Source organism: Hipposideros armiger, unplaced genomic scaffold (genome assembly GCF_001890085.2).
Source record: "Hipposideros armiger isolate ML-2016 unplaced genomic scaffold, ASM189008v1 scaffold_1544, whole genome shotgun sequence".
Lineage (NCBI taxonomy): Eukaryota > Metazoa > Chordata > Mammalia > Chiroptera > Hipposideridae > Hipposideros > Hipposideros armiger.
Genome location: NW_017732894.1, coordinates 42,853 through 59,462, shown reverse-complemented (window position 1 = coordinate 59,462; position 16,610 = coordinate 42,853). Strand labels below are relative to the sequence as shown.

Sequence of the window (16,610 nt, the reverse complement as noted above, 5' to 3'; positions counted from 1 at the left end):
AGAATGAAACTAGACTGCTACCTGACACCATACACAAAAATTAACTCAGGTTGGGTTAAAGACTTTAATATAAAACCTGAAACAATACATAGAAAAATGCATACAATAGGGCTAATCTATGGATTTTGGTCTCAGAGAGGATTTTGTGAACTTGTCCCCAAAGGCAAGGGAAATAAAAGCAAAAATAAATGAATGGGACTAGACAAAACTAAAAAGCTTCTGCACAGCAAAGAAACCATCAACAAAACAAAAAGGCAATCACTTTTTTATCTGACATCTTGGGAAGACTGCAGTGGTAGCAGCTGCTCTTCAAGCTTCACCATGCCACCTAAGAATGACAAGAAAAAGAAAGATTCTGGAAAGTCAGCCAAGAAAGAAAAAGACCCAGTGAACAAATTTGGGGACAAGGTTAAAAAGAAGAAGTGGTTCAAAGGCAAAATTTGGGACCAGTTCAACAACCTAATCTTATTTAACGAAGTGACATATGACAAACCCTGTAAGGAAGTCCCCAACTATAAGCTTATAACCCCAGCTTTTGGCCAGGGCAGCCCTCCAAGAGCTCCTTGTAAAAGATCTATTAAACTAGTTTCAAAGCACAGATCTCAAGTAATTTACATCAGAAACACTAAGGGTTGGGATACCCCAGCTGCTGGTGAAGATGCATGAACAGGTCCCACCAATTGGACATTTTGAAAAATAAAAATTAAATCAATAAGACAATCACATGAGAGAAAGTGTTTGAAAATTATACCTCTGATAAGGGGTAATATCAAAAATATCAAGGACTCACAACACAACAACCACAACAAAAACAAAAAAATAAAAAAATGGGTAGAGTACCTGAACATATACTTTTCCCAAGAAGATATACACATGGCCAAGAGATATATGAGAAGATGCTCAACCTCAGTAGCTATAAGGGAAATGCCAATCAAAACAACGAGATGCCACTTCAAACCTGTTAGAATGGCTATTCTCAATAAGACAAGAAAAGAGTGTTGGAGAGGATGTGCAGAAAATAAAACCATTGTATGCTGCTGGTGGAAATGTAAATTGGTACAGCCTTGATGGAAAACAATATGGAGGTTCCTTAAAAATTAAGACTAGACCTAACATATGACTCAGAAATCCCTCTTTCTGGATGTCTACCTGAAAATTTTGAAAATACTTCCTTGTACAGATATATGTACCCCTATGTCCATTGCAGTGTTATTCTTGGTGACCAAGATATGGAAACAACCAAAGTGTCCTTCAATAGATGATTGAATAAAGATATGGTAGCTATGTACAGTGGGATATTAGTCATAAGAAAATATGAAATACTGCCATTTGTGACATGGATGGATCTTGAGAGCATTTTGCTAAGTGAAATAAATCATATAGACAATGACAAGAACCACATGATTTCACTCATATGTGGGGTACAAAACAGAAAGCAACAAATGAACAAACAAACTCAAAGGAATAAAACAGCAGAATGGTTGTCACCAGAGGGAAAGAGGAGTGGAAGGAGTATAAAGAAGGTAAGAGGGTCAATTATACAGTGACAGAAGGAGACTAGACTCTGGGTGAGGAGCACACAATGCAACACACAGACATTGTATTATAGAATTGTATACCTGCACATTATAGAATGTTATAAACCAATTTTACCCCAATAAATTGAAATGAGTAAATAAGAGAATATAGACTACAATAAAGAAAAATCTAAAATAAATAAAAATAAATCGATGTGAAAATGTCTATCAACTAGTATTGACTGCATTTACCTGTAGTTATGATATAGTTTTATACAAACTAATACATAGTTCTATCAAGAATTGACCTACGTTCATACATTAGTTATGTGGACAGGTGAATTAAGGATTATTTATTTCCTCATTTTCCTCATTTATTAAATGGAATTTCTTTGAGGGCTTTGGAGAGAATTGATATTTTAGCTGTGAAATTGTTTGATGTCCTAAAAATACTTATAAATAAAATATAAATAAGTATATTAATAGTTATTTGTACAGATCATTTGGTCTAAGTTTGTACATCAATCAGTTTTGACCCTTATAATTTCTGTTTTAAAAATATCAACTCACATCATTTTAAAATAATCTTGGAAAATAAATTAGAATAAATTTTATTCTATTATTTATTTATTTTTGAGAAAAGAGGAACAGAACAAAAAACTTATGCCACCATGATTCTCTGTTTGGCCTATTTTATTTTATTATTTATTTTTCAATTACTGTTGACATTTAATAGTATTTTATTTTAGTGTCAGACAAGAAGAAGAAATAACAGGCATCCAAATCGCAAAGGGAGAGGTAAACCTGTCATTATTTGCAGATGACATGATACTATATAAAGAGAACACTAAGGATTTCACCAAAAAACTATTAGAACTGATAAATGAATTCAGTAAAGTAGCAGGATACAAAATTAATATTAAGAAATTGATTGCATTTCTCTACACCAATAAAGAACTCTCAGAAAGAGAAGAAAACAATCCCTTTTACAATTCCATCAAAAGAAATATATAAGAATAAATGTAGCTGAAGAGGTAAAAGACCTGTACTTGGAAAATATTAAGACATTGAAGAAAAAAATTGAAGATACAAATAAATGGAAGCATATACCATGCTCATGAATAGGAAAAATTAACTGTTAAAATGTCCATACTACACAAAGCATTCTATAGATTCAGTGCAATCCTTATCAAAATGCCAATGGCACTTTTCACAGGACTAGAATAATCCTAAAATTTATATGGAACCAAAAAAGACCCTGAATAGCCACAGCAATCCTGACAAAGAACAAAAAGGTGGAGTTATCAGGTTACTTGATATCAAACTATACTACAAAGATACAGTAACCAAACCAGCATGGTACTGATATAAAAACAAACACATATAGGTCAGTGGAAGAGAATAGACACCCAAGAAATCAACCCATGTCTATATGGTCATTTAATCTATGACAAAGGGGACAAGAATATACAATGGGGTAAAGACAGTTGATTCAATAAATGGTGTTGGGAAAATTGAACAGATACATGCAAAAAAAGTGAACCTGGACCACCTTTTCACACCATATACGAGAATAAACTTAAAATGGATTATAGACTTAAAAGACCCCAAACCATAAAACTCCTAGAAGAAAACATAGGTAGTAAACTCTCTGACATTGCTTTTAGTAATATTTTTTTTCTGATATATCTCCTCAGAAAAGGGAAACAAAAGAAAAGAAAAAACAAATGGGACTATATCAAACCAAAGTTTTTGCACAGCAAAGGAAACAATCAACAAAACAAAAAGACAGCCTACTAAATAGGAAAAGATATCCTCCAATGATACATCTGATAAGGGGTTAATATCCAAAATTTATACAGAATTGATACAACTTAACACCAAAAAATCCCAAACAATCCAATTAAAAAAACAAGCAGAGGACCTGAATAGACATTTCTCCAAAGAGGACATACAGATGGTCAATAGACATATGAAAAGATGCTCAAAATCATTAATTATCAGAGAAATACAAATTAAAACCACGAGATAGCACCTGACACCTGTCAGAATGGCTATCCAATAAATCAACAAACAAGTGCTGGAGAGGATTTGGTTGAAAGGGAACCCTTGTGCACTGTTAGTGGGATTGCAAATTGATGCAGACACTATGGAAACAGTATGAATGTTCCTCAAAAATTTAGAAGTAGAACTACCTATGCCCCAGCAATTCCACTTCTGGGTATTTATCCAAAGAAATCCAAGACACTGATTTGAAAAGATATATGCACCCCTATGTTCATGAAAGCATTATTTACAATAGTCAGAATATGGAAGCAGCCTAAAATAGAATAAATTATAAATGCAATAAACAATGAAATAAGTTTTGTTTAGGGTTACATATATTTTATCTGAAACATTTTAATGAGTTATCAATATTGAAGAGCTCCCTCACTGCAGTGATTAAATCAACTGATCTTTGATTAGATGCATAGCTACACTCATTTTAGGAACTATGTTTTACTCATGATCACATTACTAGATATAAATGGCACTGAATATTTTCAAAATAAACAATTTCATTAAGATGTGTGTAATGCTAAACTGAGACAAACTAGACAAGATAGTAGAGCAACAGTACTTCAAATTATGGACTTCAATGTCTTATTGGCTTCTCTTTGAGCTCTAGCTCTAACAATACCCAACTTGAATAAGTTACTTAATATTTTAATTTACTCAATTGTGAAATGGGGATAGGAATATCTGCCTCATAGAGTTATTATGAGAACTAAATGAAATAAAGTTTTTTGTCACATTATCTGTCATATAAATATTCAATAAACATCAGAAAATATTATTGTATACTTATTAATAAAAAGTAAATCAATTCAAGAGCCACACAATGGTGGGAAAGAAGGTTAGTTTTGTACTGCTATCAGAGGATCTTCAATTTTTAATCCAACTGCTTATCCCCCCACAGTCAAGACTCTGATATACCCCCTCACTAGGGAGGCAGCCTCCCTTATCCCTCTGAAAATCTCTGAATGATAGCATGATCTAGCCCTCAGATGTGCTCATGAGGAAAAAGTTCGTTAGACCCTGCCAGTAAATCCCCATGTTGGTGGGAGAGAAAATTTTTCACAAAACAGTTTCTTGTGCTTTAAAAATGAATCTCCACTCCCTGATAAGAGTTGATTGCTCTAGTCTTTTATGGTAAGCCTGAAATTGGGCCCATTATATTACACAAATGTTATTTTCAAAATTAGTGTTAAAGTAGATTATAATGGATCATTGATATGGTGAAAATATGCATAAAGTATGGTATTTATTGACAAAAAATCATTCTGAGGTTGTCAAAATTGAAAAGAGTGTCTCCCTAAGTTCTTTTTATCAGGTGAAGAAATTCAACATATAATTGCATTATGTAAAGTGTTTCAACTGAAATTAAAATCCTCATTGCCTGTCTTGCAATTATTTGAAAACAGATAAAAGGTATTACTTTGTTGTATAAATATTATGTATGGTACAGTGACCCAAAAGCCTAGATTTAAACTAATTTTTGCATAGCTTTCATTTTATCAATGTTTCATTCTACTACTTTTCTGAAAAATCATTTTGTCATTCCAGTGTCCTCACTAAAACAAAGAAACTTACATTTACTGAGTAAAAGTATTGAGGAGTAATAATACTCTCTAATATAGGTTTCAGTCCTTAGGCACTAAAACAGAAATTTTACTTGTAAACATATTGTCCCAAGGAAGGCTTATAGTATATATCAATGGAAACATTTAACAGTGATTCTTCACACCATCTGATTAACTTGAATTATGTAAAAATATACACCACTACAGTCCCCAAAAGGTTGATAGCTAGTTGTCTTATTTATAATCAGTGCAAAGTTATACTTATGTTAGTAGACAAAGAGCCACTAGATAACATTTTTGCTAAGACTGGAGACACGTTTTATCAGTTTTATGACAGCACACAAACAAGAGATATCAGACATTTATGTAATGGGTATTTATTCTTCACACAACACAGTTGACCCATCTTGATCAGCTGGATCAACTATAAGAACATATTACTGATTTTTTGAAACGTGTCTACTCAGCTCAGGAGCAATTTCTTTTTGATGTGCTCACTTTATTCTTAAACTATTGGAATCCATTACAATTTTGATCTCACTATAAAACAGGAAACATCATCAATTTGGTAGTTGGTAGATAGTACTGAAAAAGAAAGTTTATAAATGATGATAAACTGTTTGAAACTTCAATAAAAGCTTTTGAAAGTTATATTTTAAAAATAGAGTATTTCAAATTATTTTAAAGGATTTTTCTTATTTCGAGGAGAATTTTCTCTCTCTAGATATTATCTAGGTGAAGAATCACCTATAAGAATCAGATTAGAGAATGGTAACACAGTGATGTGTCCAGGGTCTCCTGTGATGGGAATTACAACAGGAAACACAGTAATATTTGATCTCCTACCAGGCCATCTATACAGAAAGTATTTGAATTTGAAATAAACAAAATTTATATTTTTAAACACATCTGACTTCTAAAGAGTGTGGATACTTTTAAACCGTTAAGCATTTGACAAATTTTGATAAGCAAATATAGATTAAATTGGGAACTGGAAAAGGTGGTGAATTGGTCTACATAATAATAAAGAAAATAATTTAGAGTTTCAAAGGCAATCAAGGATGGACAAAAGTGAGAGATGAGAGCATGAAATGAAATTAGTGCAGTGGGAAATGGCTGAGCACTACATGAAGCAAAAGAATAGTAAGAACATTTCAGAGTGTGAGGTGGGTGAGGACATTGTTAAATGCAAGATATTCTCAAAGTTTTTTCAGTAGACTATATTATACTAACTACTATTTTTATACATACTTTGTGCAATAAGCTTTTGTTGTTTGTTTTTACTATTTCCTCCTTTGGAAAGGAAATAAATTTTGGATAAATCTAAATTTTATTGTTTGGGGCTTCACAATGTGAAATATATTCAATAATTATATCAGGTAGAACCAAAGTCCAGGAAAGACCATAATATTATAGATCCCAAACTGATTATTAAGTATTTGCCTTGGGCTTCATCTTTCCACAACTGTGGAATGGGTTTGAACTGAGCAGACCTAGGTGTCAAGAGGCCAAGATATTGCCATTGTTAATGAGTTTTATTATGTGAAATGGTTTTCTTCTGTTGTTATTTTGAAAAATAGTATTCAGAGATCAAGTGACAACATGGAATAATAAAACAGGATAAGTGTAATTTGGAGGTATCTATATGAAAGCATGACATTAGAAAAATGGAAAATTACTAAAAGTCTATTAATGTGATATGGAAAATGGTATAACTCCCAAATAATGAATGATTTGGTACAGTTAGATCAGCTTCTCAATTAAAGAAGAGAAAATAAAATAGGGAGGCAAAACGGAATGATTTGAATATAAAAGAGTTTTAAGAAGTCAGTAGAATAGCTGATGAAATATCCAAATACTGTCATTATTAAGATGCAAGAACTCAACTGTGAATTTAAAAATGCAGTATTTTTTGTTATCATTTTAAAACCGAGATATAGTTAACATACAGAATGTGGTACTGATTAATCTGTACTACATCTATCTTGGGAAGGTTTTCAAGAATACAGATCTTTCATGATCTCTGCACTTCTGTAGTATTTAACTAATACTACATCAAACTGGGGTTTGAATATAGATATACAGGCTTCTGAGTCACTGTGCATATGGCCCTGTGATTTTTCTGACCAAGAATATTACAATTTTTATCTAAAAAATTACTGCTAAAAGTCTTACAATTTTTTTTTTATTTTTTTCACTTTTATGAATTAGTTAATAGCTGATATGGTAAGCTTTTGATAAATATAAGGAAAATATATTTATTTTACATTATTTTACTTTCCAAACTAAATCCCAATAAAACTAATTCCCATCTCATTTGAAATACAGTGCTCTCTTGCAATATGGTTCATATGAATAGGATTTATTACCCATATTAATTATACACAGACAGCTAGGAACACCTGTATTTTTTTTAATATCATATGATAAGTGAAATAACTATAAACACAATTACATATAGCATTAGAATGTCCATAAGAAATATTAAAAGTTCTGAATTTTTCACGTGGATATTTGCAAGTTTTATATTTCAGCTGTCTTCACATTTTTGAGTTGGGTCATGCATTTTGTATATCCCAGGTTTATCTCTAAAATATTGCTTTCATGTTTCATCTCTAACCAAGAATATGAGTGGTTTGTTAATCTGAAAAATTAGTACTTTTGCACCCTAGATTTTTTTCCTACCATTTTTTCCCGTATACAAATAATTTTTTCTGGTTTGAGTTATTATTGTGATCTGCACCTGAATCTCATTGGCTCTAAACATCTCTGTATCTAACTGTACTATAAGAGACCACAAAGCTGGAAGAGAACACGGGACTCAAATAGTGCTATTTAATTGTTTTACAAATGAGGAATGTATAATCCAATGGTATTAAATGTTTGTCCAAGATTAAACTACAAGTTTTTGCCCAAGTATGATACTAGACTCCATATTTCTGCCTACTGTTATTAAGTACTTTTTTGTATCTGGATATAAATTTAACTTAAATGTGTTGACTCCAAAAGAGAGAGTAAATTACTATTGGGTCTTCAAAAAAGTCAAGACGCATGTTTGCATCAGATGGTACTAGTTCATTTTTGGAAGTACTAGAGTCATTCACATCTATGTTATTGCTATGTCATTTGACAGCTGACTGTTCTAGCTTCATTCTAAAAACAAAAATTGAGTGGTTTGGTTTGAGTTTTGGAGATTTTACAAGTTGAAGATGGAAGACCAAACTGCATTTTTGCCATAGTTTACTGTTTTACTTCCATAAAGAGAAGAACGCACATCAAGCTTGCGAAACGTTGCAAAAAGTTTATGATGACAATGCTCTACAAGAATGTCAGTGTCAACAATGGTTCAAGAAATTCCATGCTGGTGATTTTGATCTCAATGAAGCTTCTTGGTCAGGGAGGCCCACCGAGGTTGATGACAACAAAATAAAGGTATTCATCAAGTCAAACCCATGTTACACGACACCAGAGATTGCAGAAACATTGAACATCCATCATTCAAGCGTTCACAACTCCCTGAAGAAGCTGGGATATGTAAACAAGCTCGATATTTGGGTTCCACATGAACTCAAAGAAGTTCATTTGATGAAGCATATAGACATCTGCAATACACTAGAAGTGAGGAAAATGATCCTTTTTTGAAGTGACTGATAACTGGTGATGAGAAATGGATTGTTTATAACAATGTGGGGCACAAACTGTCTTGGTCGTGATGTGATGATTTGCCTCAAACAACATTGAAAGCAGACATTCATCAGAGGAAGGTTATGCTCTCAGTGAGGTGGGATTTTAAGGGTGTGTTTTTTGAGCTCCTACCAAGAAACCAAACAATCAGTTCAAATGTGTACTGTCAGCAATTGGACAGTTTGAACGAATGCATCATCCAGAAACGTCCAGAGCTTATTAATTGTAAAGGAGTTGTGTTCCATCGCAGCAACGTGAGACCACACACAAGTTTGGTCACCCGTCAAAAATTACTGGAGCTTGGATGGGATGTGTTGCCACACCCACCATACTTGCCTGACTTTAAGCCATCAGACTTTTATGTGTTTCACTCTCTTCAAAACTCTGTGTGTTATAACGTTCAATTCAGATGAGGCTGTAAATCAGTACCTTGTTCAGTTTTTCCCAAATAAAGTCAGGTCCTCCTATGAATGAGGAATTATGAAGCTCACTGAAAGGTGGCAAAAGGTTGTTGAACAAAGTGGGCAATATATCATTGATTGATCTTTGTTCTTTATATAAATAAACGACCTTTGAAAAACATACACAAAATACGTCATGACTTTTCCGAAGACCCAATAAATATATGAACATCCCCCTAATATTATCTAAGAAGAAAAGTAATTAAGGTAATGAATACCATTTATTTAAATGGCACGTTATCAATACATTTTTATATATCAGACCTTTCTCAAACACCACTTCCCTTCAAAAGCTTTTCCAGAGACTACTGAAATTACCGGGAAAGATTCCTTCAAAATAGCTACACATTCTTCAAGTTTCAAAAATTTCAGCCATCAGTTTGAGTCCAAACACTTACAAAACCAATGCCATAATCCCAAATTTGAAGGTATGTTTCCTGGTATCATTTCTAGGACCATGTTTTATATTATCCTGGCTAAGTCAGAAAATCAAAAGCCACACTAAGTATCTCAAACAGAAAGGACTTCATTTGATTACATAGTGCGGTAAAGCTGAAGGAGGAAAAATGGAATGTGAGATAAGACAGATTAGTGCCTGCAGGAAGCAGCTAACCTCCTGGGTCTGGTAGACCAGGAAGGGAGAGGTGGGCTTAGGGAGGAGGGGGCTGTGATGCAGCTGGTGTTTCTTAGAGCAGGAGGTTCTTACTGCAGATTCTGGGGATGCCAGAGGAAGCTGGGAGCTGGAGTAGTAAGTAAACCATCTGTTGCTATTGAACTGATTCTGACAGGAAGAACAACAACAAAAAAGGAAAGAAGTCTTATCACCCCCCCCACACACACACACACACAACTTTCCATTCCCTCTAGAAACTTCAGCAAGTAGGACATAGTAGGATATAACAGGAAAACTGATGGCAAGGGACTTAGAGTCTCAGCCTCAGCATTACAGGAGAAGGGAGGGCGACTAGATGGAGGTAGGGAGGAAGGCGGGCATGAAACTGAGATATGAAGGATGAATAACCGTAGACCACGAGACAAATGCAGAAGTCTTTGGTGACTCTCAGAATAGTACAGTAGAGTCACCAAAGTTGCAGAAAGTTGATTTGTGCAAATATTAGAAAGAACGGGAGAAGAGAAAGCAGGACCAATGAGTTCAGAAAACTCCTTTGAAGGTGCCCAGTCCAGTGCCATGAATTACCAAGAAAAGGAGAAGTGACTGGAAGGTGGTTTTTTTGTGTGTTTTAAATCATCTTTATTGAAGTATAATTTACTGTGATAAAATGTACCTCATAAAGTTTCCTTATGCTCCTTTTTAGTTAACCCCCCCACCTTCTTTCAGTTATGAAAAAGCAAATCATAATATGTATTACTTACGATATCTAAACAGAAACATGCATAAAACAAGGCCATGTGTTGATGGGTTGATGAAAATGTGACCAGAAGCTCACAGGAACCTGATTGTGTATTCTGCTAGGAGCAATCTTTTTTAAGCTTTGTGAAATAAACAAAATAATAAAAAGGGGTAAAGCGAAAATCCACATTCCCTAAGTACCTAGTATGCACTAAGCTCTGTAAAAAAGTATAAAACAAATGCAAATTCATTTGATCTTCACAACATGATTATATAAAAAAACACTCAGAAATATCAAACAACTTTCAAGGACCATATAGCTTGCAGGTGACAACAGGTTTTGAAATATCTTTGGCTGTCTTAAGAGCTTATATACTTTTTATTAGAGCATGGTAACAAACCAATTTCTAAATTTAGACACGTGTACATTCCTAAATGTGAGTCACAATTTGAGTGTGAAATTCAAACTCAATGTTTTTCCTACTTCTCCCCTAGTTGGTCCTGTACATTTTCCCGTAATAATTTTAAAAAATTACATCTCTAGCTGTGTTTCACATTATTATCTTTGGATAGAGATCCTGGTTAAATCCTCTTCTTCTCATTCTATATTCTGTTCTGCTCTCTAACTTCTCAATTCTTAATACCAGTCTTTAAGTTATTTCTTTCTGTTTTCTTGTTCAAAAATCAAATTCTGCAGCTGTTTATAATTCCTCTGCAGGTGCCACTGATAGATAATTATTCCCTATGGGTTTCTAGTATAATTCCACCAGGCTCATTTATTATATACAATTACATCTATTCTGCTTTTAAAATGTTTTTTGTTTTGTTTTGTTTCTGGTAGACTTACAAGAAATACCATTATACCAATTTTCAACTAACATCTGTGGCTAAAAAGCATTATATGACAAAAGAAATGTCTTTGGGGTGCAGCTCAACATTGTGTTTCTTTCTTCACTGCTTAAATAGCACTGCACTCATTTTATTGTCTTGAAATTTTAGAGGAGAAAAGAAAGAAAGAAAGCCGATTTTATCATGATAAAACTTGATAGAGTATGGTTTGCTATTAAGAACTTAAGGTTGGCAAGAGAGGGAATAAAGAATAATCATTTCTTTGACAAAGTTCTCACAGCAAAAAGCAGCTATAGCCTTAACCCTTTTTTAAGTATAAAAATAAGCAACTGAGAAACTCCCTCATGAACTCACTTCTAGTAACTCCCAGGCATGCTGGGTGTATGTACACTGTGTGTGAGAAAGATGGATAATGATAAATAGGAACAGATCATGCTTTTCTAGATACTTATGTCTGGCCTAATGGTAAGCCTTTAAAGAAGAGGAGGTAACTATTTCAGCCTAATAGGGCTGCATGGAAATCTTTCTTTACAAATTAGTTTATAATCATTGTGTTTTTGTATCACATGCTAGCATATGCTGTCTTAAATTGCTCAAAAAGAATGTTGCTTGAAGATAGAATTGATTACAAAGGCCCCTTCTGATAACAGAATAACAATGTAGTTTTATGAGTTGCTTAGCCGAGTCAGCAGGAGAAATTGTGCATCAAAGTATCTTGAGAATCGGATTAGAAACAGAACTCCCTTTATAGCAGAGTGGTAAAAATTGGGAGATGTTGGCACAAAAATATGATCAAATTTGTCTGAATGTATAAAATCACAATAAAAGGTAGAATATGATAAATTCTGTTGCCATTTTTGAAGAAACATTTGTAAAAGCACTTCCAAGAATCCACAAGGACATCTCACATTTGGTTTTCAAAGTTAGAGTATGTATATCATCCCAGGTTATTCTAGAGAGAATTTTAGCTTATCAAAGTGTTTGCAATTAACTGGAGGAGGCAGATGGCTTCAAGAATCAATTTGTATCCGTTGGTTTATAAGAGACTTTTGATTTGGGGCAGGAAGAAAAGAGAATATCTTTGTGAAGATTCTTCAGGTGCATGGGTGAGGGGCAGATATAGAGAAGGATCTAGAGAACAACGTGATCTTTCCCATACCCAACTCTGTGTCCTAGAGTTCAAGACCAATGGAGAAAGGCTACAGAGAGAAGCTCAAGAAATCCTTATAAAGATGTTTTCTGGGAGGGAACCACAAAGGGAACGGAAGAGACTGAGTCTCTGAGGTGACAGAGTGTGACAAAATGTAAATCAATGGCATTTTTTTCTACTTGTGGGCAAATTAGAGAATGGATTTATCACCTAAAATTTTGGGAGAACATAGTGACACAATCCTTGTGAAATAACTAGCATTCTCATGTTAATCACTATATCAGTGAGTGATGAGACACTCCATAGCAGATGTTAAAGAGGCATCATCAGAGTGGCAAGTCTCAAGGAAAAGAACATGGCTGACAATCTGTTTTAAGGATGCATGGGACACATCTCCTGTGGACAGTTCAGGCTTGGCTGCTGAGACCTAAAGTAAGAGAGTTGACACTTAGGTGGCTTCCTGCTCTAGGGAGTTGCCAGGAATTTTAGAAATTATTGAAGCCTCTCTTGGAAAAGACTCTAATCAATAAGAGCAACTGATCAAGCACCAGTTAGTTGTCTGAAGCTTAATGAAAGATGAAGCAAGACTGTGTGGCTTGGAGGGACATTTTAAAAAATCACATGTCATGGGAAACATCTAAAGCTCCAGGAGTTAAAATAACTTCCTTATTATGATCTAATCTATGATTGTAAGTTCTACCACTCTAACGACAAGTAAACACCATGCTGACACAGTGAAAAACTAGACAGAGTTCAACTTTTTTCTTATATTACAAGAAGAGCATAGCAACTTGTTTCATATCATTTGTGATTTAACCTTGTGTCTAATTTTTTTTATAAATTCCTGTCCAATTATTTTATCATCTGAATCATCCACTTGTATTTTTATGTGTCCTTAAATAATTTTATAATATAAGATAATGTATAAATATATTTTAATTCTTGCTTCTTTTACATTTTCAATTTCACACTTCTCTAATAGAAGGCAATTTACTAATAATGCTTGATTATATTTTAATAAGGATATGCCTTGTAGCCCTAAAGAACCATGATATTGAAGAGGCATTATTAGCTACTATGGATATTTACAAGTGAGTGCCACCTAGTAGCAACTGCCACAAATGTTAGTTCATGTCCATAAGGTGATTTAAATATTCAGTATCAAACAGGTGAGCAAGATTCACATCAATTAGCACATTGTAGCTGCTTTGATACATAAATGGATGCCCCAAAGCAAAATGAGCTAAACATTGAAAAATGTGACATTAAATTTACCACATTTAACAATGTACAGAGTCATTTCTAAAAGAAAATTAGGTGACTCATTGTTATAGTTTCAGCTACTAATATACACGGAATGGAATATTATTTTGCATGAAGGAGAAAAATTAAAACTATTTCAATTTTAATATCAATAACATTTTCCTAAAGTGCTCTGATAATTCATCAAAAAGAAAATTTTACTACAGAAAGTTTTTCCTTCCAGTAACATGTAGACTCTCCTAGTATACCATCGCTCCCAACTAACAGCAAAAATGTTCTGGGTAAGCTATAAAACTATAATTTTAAAAACCACCAGAGATTTTAGATTTAAAGAAGCCAAGATAAGTTGAAATCCAGAAATAAACAAGAAACATGTCTGGCCTCAGTCACTGAGGAATGGTGGGAGAAGGCACAAATCTGCCATAGATTGGGATCAGAAGCCAGGCACTCAGTGAAATGTAGTGCTGCATGTGGCTTGGGGTGATGAATTAGAACCCAGAATAGAAGCTCTATCCCCATCCACCCATTATTTCCCACAGGCCCCTCACTGTCTGCATGGGATAAGGTGAAGGTAGAAAAGAACTGAAAGTGATCACTGTGACCCCCTCCACAAAAGCACAAAGGGTCTTCTTGAAGGCGCATCAACAGCCCACTAACTGCGAGGGGAGAGGCCCAAGCTGAGCCAAATCAGCCACCGGTATGAGGCCTCCACCTCTTGTGGAGGTAGAATAAGGGCTTCCACTCCATGCACTGAAATTCCTGAAGGCTGGGGCAGAAAAGAAACTCACGTTGGAGAAAAAAGAGAAATAGCCAGCGATCCAAAAAGCTGGCAACTGTGCTGTCAATTCAACCATGGTTAAAAAAACTAGTAGCTGGCTTCTAACACAGAAATTTTCAGAGTCTTGCCAATACTCACATCCCAAGACTTGCTGAAAAAAAGTCAAAATCCTGCCCAGAAAACAGTCAAACCTAGTGGTAAATTAAGCCTAACTAAAGCTGCAACCAAGTCCAGTTGTCCCTCAAATACCAACTGGCCAACTTAGCACTACACTAGCAACCTGATAGAGGAATGGGCATGCCTTTTTCTTGGGTATTATTTAATTTTGTTCCTACCATCCTCTCATATATACAATGGCACATACACAATCAGTAGTTATGAGACATAAAGAGTAGAGGACATAATTCATATTTAATGGGCAAAAAACAGATGGAAACAGATTCATAGTTGACCCAGTAATAATAATTAGCGGATAAGGACTTTAAGGCTATTAGAACATGTTAGTGGAGCTAGAAAAACAGCTAGGGAATATCAACACAAAAGTTATATGTAAAATTATATGTAAAAAAGAAACAAATGGAAATACTACAAAGATAATATTGTCAATAAAGAATTCATTTAGTTTCATATTCTAATTTGCATAAGAACAATAAAAATTATATAAAGTGAGAACACACACAAAGTATGTAAACAAAATTAACAGATCATCTAACATTTGTGGGAATAGCATATGTATAATTGGAGAACAAGATGAAAAGGAGGAAAATTTTTGAAAAGATAGTCAGAATTATCTAAAATGGATGAAAAACATGAATCCATTTTTAAGATGCTGATTGAAACTCAAAAATTAAAAAAAAGCAAAGAAAGTCATATTTAGGCACATTTTACTTGAAACTTCTGAAAAAGCTAAATTAATTAAAAATTATTAGAAGCAGTTAGAGAATAAAGACACTTTGCATACAGGTCATAAGTGACAGAAATGATAGATCACCTCCTTCAGAAACAATGGAGGCCAGAAGATAGAAAAATGACATTTTTAAATGATGCAAGTGAGAACAGATAAACTAACAAACACTTGTCAATTTAGAATTGTATATCCAATAGAAAACATCCTTCAAAATAACTGCAATATAAATTTTCATAATTTCAAAATCTGAGAGTCAAAATCTAAGGTGCTATAAAAGCACCTTAAAGTATAAGCAATTCTTTATATAAAACAAGACATCTTTTATATATATATATATATATATATATATATATATATATATATATATATATATATATATAATATATAAACAAACAAACAAAAAAAATATATAGTATAGGCAGAGTAATTGTTTCCCAAAAATATCCCAGTTCTAATCCTCAAAACTTGTGAATATGTTTAATTACATGGCAAAGGGGAATTAAGGTAGTAGATGGAATTCAACCTACCAATCAGCTAACCTTTAAACAGAATATTTGTCTGAATTATCCTGGTAAAATCAATGTAATCACAACAGTCCTTAAAAATATAAGAGGTAGGCAGTAGTGTCAATGCCAACGTGATGGGATTTGAGAAAGACTTGAGCAGCCATTGCTGACTTTGAAGATGGAAGGGGGCCTGGGGCTCGGATGCAAGCCAAGAAATGCAGACAACCTCATGAAGCTGAAAAGGAATAAAAAATCCTTCCTTAGAGCCTCCAGAAAGATCACAGCCCTGCTAATTATGTCTTGATTCTGGCCTAGCAAAATCCATTTAGAATGTGTGATCTAAAGTAAGCAAAAATATTTGCATTGTTTTAGACCACTATGTTTTTGTGTTACTTTATTATAGCAGTAATAGGAAAACATATGTGTATATGCGTGAGTGTGTGTGTGTGTGTGTGTGTGTGTGTGTGTGTGTGTGTGTGACAACCAGAGCAAAGAGGGTAGTAGGAAGATCAATAGAATTA

The 16,610-nt window shown here is 33.9% G+C and overlaps 1 pseudogene; it reads left to right on the top strand.

Annotated features, from left to right (window-relative positions):
* Nucleotides 1–321: 321 nt before the first annotated feature.
* LOC109377774 (40S ribosomal protein S25 pseudogene) lies at nucleotides 322–666 on the top strand (annotated as a pseudogene).
* Nucleotides 667–16,610: the final 15,944 nt, after the last annotated feature.